At 29.1% G+C, this 6903-nt stretch overlaps 1 protein-coding gene across 2 annotated transcripts in view; it reads left to right on the top strand.

Annotated features, from left to right (window-relative positions):
• Positions 1-3660, top strand: part of vtg3 (vitellogenin 3, phosvitinless) — a 50555-nt gene extending 46895 nt beyond the window's left edge. For both annotated transcript variants that reach the window (XM_061883978.1, XM_061883979.1), the window contains one exon: positions 3599-3660. The gene's annotated coding sequence lies outside the window, so the exon portion shown is untranslated. The remainder of the gene's footprint in view (positions 1-3598) is intronic.
• Positions 3661-6903: the final 3243 nt, after the last annotated feature.

Here is a 6903-nt window from a genome sequence, read left to right as displayed (position 1 = left end):
TTATTCTGTTAAAAACATGATTTGCAAGGTAAAAAAAAAATATTCAATTAAAAACATTTGCAAAAAAAAAGCACATTTTCTAAAAGGAAAATCAAATAACAACAACAAAGTCAAATAACAATTTTATCCTATTAACAGAACCATAAAAAAATTGTTTTTTCAATTGACAAAATGATTTGCAAATAAAAAAATGTTTTCTTCAATTTAAGAAAACAAGTTGTAAGTGAAAAACAATTGTATTTAATTCAAAGAAAGATTTGCAAATATAAAATACTTTTTTCTTTAATCAAGAATAAATTGGTAAGTAAAAAAAAGAAAAAGAAAAATTCTTCAATTAAAAATAAAGCCGAAAATATTTGCCTACTGTCTTTGTAATCCAACAAAGTGGTCTCAACTTAGGAAGTCCATTTAAGGCCAAAACAAACATTTTGACTCACCCCCCAACTCATTTCTTGAATTAACAAAAACACATTTGCAAGTATAAAACAATTTTATTCCAAGAACATAACGATTCGCAAGTATGAAAAAAAAATAATTTAATGTATTTGCAAAGTAAAAAAAATAAAATATTCAATTAAAAACATTTGCAAATAAAAACATTTTCTAAAAAGGAAAAAAAAAACAATTAGCAAGTAAAAGAACAATTTTATCCAATTAACATAACTACACTTTTTTTTCAATTAAAAAAATTATTTGCGAGTAAAAAAAAACATTTTCTTCAATTAAAGAAAACAACTTGCAAGTGAAAAACTATTTATTTAATTAAAAAAAATATTTGCAATTATAAAGAATGTTTTCTTTAATTGAGAATAAATTCATATGTAAATAAAATATGATTTGCAAGTTAAAAAAACAACATTTCAACAAATAAAACGCATTTTCTAAAAGTAAAGAAAAACTATTTGCAAGTAACTCAGCGATTTTATCCAATCATCATGATTATAAAAATATTTTTTTTCAATTGGAAAAATGATATGCAAGTAAAAAAAACAAAACACATTTAATTAAAGAAAACAATGCAGTTGAAAAACTATTTCATTCAATGAACATAAAGATTCGCAAGTATAACATTTTATTTTATTTTATTCTGTTAAAAACATGATTTGCAATGTAAAAAAAATAAATATTCAATTAAAAACATTTGCAAAAAAAAGCACATTTTCTAAAAGGAAAATCAAATAACAACAACAAAGTCAAATAACAATTTTATCCTATTAACAGAACCATAAAAAAATAGTTTTTTCAATTGACAAAATGATTTGCAAATAAAAAAATGTTTTCTTCAATTAAAGAAAACAATTTGTAAGTGAAAAACAAATATAAAATACTTTTTTCTTTAATCAAGAATAAATTGGTAAGTAAAAAAAAGAAAAAGAAAAATTTTTCAATTAAAAATAAAGCCGAAAATATTCGCCTACTGTCTTTGTAATCCAACAAAGTGGTCTCAATTTAGGAAGTCATTTTAAGGCCAAAACAAACATTTTGACTCACCCCCAACACATTTCTTCAATTAACAAAAACACATTTGCAAGTATAAAACAATTTTATTCCAAGAACATAACGATTCACAAGTATAAAAAAAAATGTATTTTATTTATTTGCAAAGTAAAAAAAAAAGATATTCAATTAAAAAACATTTGCAAATAAAAAACATTTTCTAAAAAGGAAAAAAATACAATTAGCAGGAAAAAGAACAATTTTATCTAATCAACATAACGATACGTTTTTTTTTCAATTGACAAAAAGATTTGCGAGTACAAAAACATTTTCTTCTATTGTATTTAATTTAAAACAATCATTTGCAATTATAAAATGTTTTCTTTGATTAAGAATAAATTCATGATTAAATAAAATAATAATTCTATTAAAATAATGATTTGCAAGGGAAAAAAAAACATTTTCAACAAATAAGACACATTTTCTAAAAGTAAAGAAAAACAATTTGCAAGTAAAATTGCGATTTTATGCAAACAAAGTAACTATGAATTTTTTTTTTTCAATTGTAAAAATGATATGCAAGTAAAAAAAACATTTAATTAAAGAAAACAATGCAGGTGAAAAACTTTCATTTATTGAACATAAAAATTTGCAAGTATAAAATGTATTTTATTTTATTTTATTAAAATAATGATTTGCCTTGTAAAAAAAAAAAATTCATTTAAAAAACATTTGCAAATAAAACACATTTTCTAAAAGGAAAATAAAATAACAATAACAAAGTAAAAAAAAATTGTATCCAATTGTCAGAACCATAATAAGTTTTTTCAATTGACAAAATGGTTTGCAAATAATACAAAAAAATTCTTCAATTAAAGAAAACAATTTGCACGTAAATTTTTTTTATTTAATTCAAAGAAAGATTTGCAAAATAATAATTTATTCTTTAATTAAGAATAAATTGGTAAGTAAAAAAAAAGAAATGTTTTCTTCAATTAAAAATAAATAATTTGCGCAAGTACATAAACACCTTAGCCAAAAATATTTGCCTGCTGTCTTTTTAATCCAACTAAGTGGTCTCAACTTAGAAAGTCAATTTACGGCCAAAACAAACATTTTGACTCACCCCCCAACACATTTCTTCAATTAACAAAAACACATTTGCAAGTATAAAACAATTTTATTCCAGGAACATAACGATTCCTAATTATTAAAATAAATCTATTTTATTTAATAAAAAAATTTTTTGCAAATAAAAAAAGTTCAATATTCAATTATTCGCAAATAAAAAACTTTGTCAGTTAGATAAACGATTTACAGGGAAGTGAACAATTTCCTTCAGTATAAAAGTGATTCACAAGTAAAAAAGCAATTTTCTTATTTGAAAAATTGTTTTCTTCCTTCAATTAAACAAAAAGATTCACGGGTAAAATAATTAACAAGTATATATATATATATATATATATATATATATATATACATTTCAATCAAGAACAATACACACGTAAACAAAAAATACATGGTTTTCAAGTCATAAAATTATTCAGAAGTATTACATTTAAAAATCAATTTGTAAGGAAATAAACATTTTCTGCAAGTAAAAAATCTAGTTAATTAAAAAAACTATTTAAGTAAATAGAATGTTATTCAGATAAAAAATATATCAAATGTACTTTAAAAATATTTGCAAGAAAAGCAATATTTGATAAAAAAAAAAATTATAAGTAAAAAAAACTTCCATTCAATTAAAAAAAAATTTTTGCAAGTAAAACATTTTACAAGTAAAAAAAAAAACAATTTTATTCAATTCAAAAATCGAATTTTAAGTAAAAAAAACACATTCCTGAAAGTTAAAAAAAAAGGTTGGCCAGTAAAATTATATTTTATTCAATTAAAAATATATATTAGTAGGTTAAAAAAACATCTTCTTGAAGTAAAAACTAAAAAATCAAATGTGCATCAATGTGCATGTTTGAAGTTATTATTGTCAATAGTTGAATGCTTACAACTATGATGTCATTTTTAAATAAACATAGAAACAACACAACAGAATCAACATTGGAGTGAACCGAAAACAAAATCAAAACTATTTGAAGTAGTGTTGTTGCTTCATGAACAAATATTTACATTCACATAAAATGTTTGTATTTGGACTTTGCAGAGAAAGACGACAAGAATGTTCCAGAAAACCCAACAAACCTTATTAAAGATGTATCAATAATCCTCTTTATTTATTGATTCATTATTTTTGCAACATCTCTGGAGAAAATCCTCCTGATGCTCGTCAGGAGAAAAGAAAAGACAAGAAAAGATGTTGAAAGGTGTTTCCTTTCCTCCCTCAAGACAAACACAAAAGTCAGGCAATAAAAAGTAGAAAAAGCAAAGGTGTGAGACTTCCTGCATGAACAACAATCTTTGGCTGGGAGATAAAACCACTTTTTGGATCATGTTTTTAGAAGATGTTGCCAAAGTCTGGATGTTTGCATGTCCAGGTCACCTTCTTCCCAGCATGCACCTTGTTTACCACGCCCACTCAAGTCAGCCTGGGAGCCTTGACCTGTTAGAACCATCTCAGGTGTGAGAGGTCTCCTGCTGACATGCTAGAACCATCTCAGGTGTGAGAGGTCTCCTGCTGACATGTTAGAACCATCTCAGGTGTGAGAGGTCTCCTGCTGACATGTTAGAACCATCTCAGGTGTGAGAGGTCTCCTGCTGACATGTTAGAACCATCTCAGGTGTGAGAGGTCTCCTGCTGACATGTTAGAACCATCTCAGGTGTGAGAGGTCTCCTGCTGACATGTTAGAACCATCTCAGGTGTGAGAGGTCTCCTGCTGACCTGTTAGAACCATCTCAGGTGTGAGAGGTCTCCTGCTGACCTGTTAGAACCATCTCAGGTGTGAGAGGTCTCCTGCTGACATGTTAGAACCATCTCAGGTGTGAGAGGTCTCCTGCTGACATGTTAGAACCATCTCAGGTGTGAGAGGTCTCCTGCTGACATGTTAGAACCATCTCAGGTGTGAGAGGTCTCCTGCTGACCTGTTAGAACCATCTCAGGTGTGAGAGGTCTCCTGCTGACATGTTAGAACCATCTCAGGTGTGAGAGGTCTCCTGCTGACATGTTAGAACCATCTCAGGTGTGAGAGGTCTCCTGCTGACATGTTAGAACCATCTCAGGTGTGAGAGGTCTCCTGCTGACATGTTAGAACCATCTCAGGTGTGAGAGGTCTCCTGCTGACATGTTAGAACCATCTCAGGTGTGAGAGGTCTCCTGCTGACATGTTAGAACCATCTCAGGTGTGAGAGGTCTCCTGCTGACATGTTAGAACCATCTCAGGTGTGAGAGGTCTCCTGCTGACCTGTTAGAACCATCTCAGGTGTGAGAGGTCTCCTGCTGACATGTTAGAACCATCTCAGGTGTGAGAGGTCTCCTGCTGACATGTTAGAACCATCTCAGGTGTGAGAGGTCTCCTGCTGACCTGTTAGAACCATCTCAGGTGTGAGAGGTCTCCTGCTGACATGTTAGAACCATCTCAGGTGTGAGAGGTCTCCTGCTGACATGTTAGAACCATCTCAGGTGTGAGAGGTCTCCTGCTGACATGTTAGAACCATCTCAGGTGTGAGAGGTCTCCTGCTGACCTGTTAGAACCATCTCAGGTGTGAGAGGTCTCCTGCTGACATGTTAGAACCATCTCAGGTGTGAGAGGTCTCCTGCTGACATGTTAGAACCATCTCAGGTGTGAGAGGTCTCCTGCTGACCTGTTAGAACCATCTCAGGTGTGAGAGGTCTCCTGCTGACATGTTAGAACCATCTCAGGTGTGAGAGGTCTCCTGCTGACATGTTAGAACCATCTCAGGTGTGAGAGGTCTCCTGCTGACCTGTTAGAACCATCTCAGGTGTGAGAGGTCTCCTGCTGACATGTTAGAACCATCTCAGGTGTGAGAGATCTCCTGCTGACATGTTAGAACCATCTCAGGTGTGAGAGGTCTCCTGCTGACATGTTAGAACCATCTCAGGTGTGAGAGGTCTCCTGCTGACCTGTTAGAACCATCTCAGGTGTGAGAGGTCTCCTGCTGACATGTTAGAACCATCTCAGGTGTGAGAGGTCTCCTGCTGACATGTTAGAACCATCTCAGGTGTGAGAGGTCTCCTGCTGACCTGTTAGAACCATCTCAGGTGTGAGAGGTCTCCTGCTGACATGTTAGAACCATCTCAGGTGTGAGAGATCTCCTGCTGACATGTTAGAACCATCTCAGGTGTGAGAGGTCTCCTGCTGACATGTTAGAACCATCTCAGGTGTGAGAGGTCTCCTGCTGACATGTTAGAACCATCTCAGGTGTGAGAGGTCTCCTGCTGACATGTTAGAACCATCTCAGGTGTGAGAGGTCTCCTGCTGACCTGTTAGAACCATCTCAGGTGTGAGAACCTCAGGGAGTGCATTATTTCTATATATTCTATATATTCATGTAGTGTATTAATAATGTATTATTTATACATATATTCATATCGTATATTAATAATGTATTATTTGTGTATATTCATGTTGAATATTAATAATGTATTTATATATATTAATGTAGTATATTAATGTATTATTTATGTATATTCATGTTGTATGTTAATCTATTTAAATATATTCATGTAGTATATTAAGGTATGATTTATATATTTATGTAGTGTATTAATGTATTTATGTATATTCATGTTGTATATCACTAATGTATTATTTACATATATTCATATTGTATATTAATAATGGATTATTTATACATCATGTTGTATATTAATTATATATTATTTATATATATTCATGTTGTATATTAATAATGTATTATTCGTATATATTCATGTAGTATATTAATGTATTTATGTATATTCATGTAGTATATTAATAATGTAGTATTTATATATATTCATGTAGTATATTAATAATGTATTTATATATATGCATGTAGTATATTAATGTATATATATTCATGTAGTATATTAATAATGTATTGATTATATATATTCATGTAGTATATTAATAATGTATTTATATATATTCATGTAGTTTTTAAAAATATATTATTTATATATTTATGTAGTATATTAATAATGTATTATTTATATATATTCACGTAGTATATTAATAATGTATTATTTATAATATATTCATGTAGTATATTAATTATGTATTTATATATATTCATGTAGTATATTAATAATGTATTTTTATATATTCATGTAGTATATTAATGTATTTTTATATATTCATGTAGTATATAAATAATGTATTTATATATATTAATGTAGTATATTAATAATGTATTTTTATATATTCATGTAGTATATTAACAATGTATTTTTTTATATTCATGTAGTATATTAATAATGTATTATTTATATATATTCATGTAGTATATTAATAATGTATTTATATATATATTAATGTAGTATATTAATAATGTATGATTTATATATATTC

Source organism: Nerophis ophidion, linkage group LG22 (assembly GCF_033978795.1).
Source record: "Nerophis ophidion isolate RoL-2023_Sa linkage group LG22, RoL_Noph_v1.0, whole genome shotgun sequence".
Classification (NCBI taxonomy): domain Eukaryota; kingdom Metazoa; phylum Chordata; class Actinopteri; order Syngnathiformes; family Syngnathidae; genus Nerophis; species Nerophis ophidion.
Note: the sequence above shows the minus strand (reverse complement) of the source record. Positions and strands in the feature narration are given on the sequence as shown.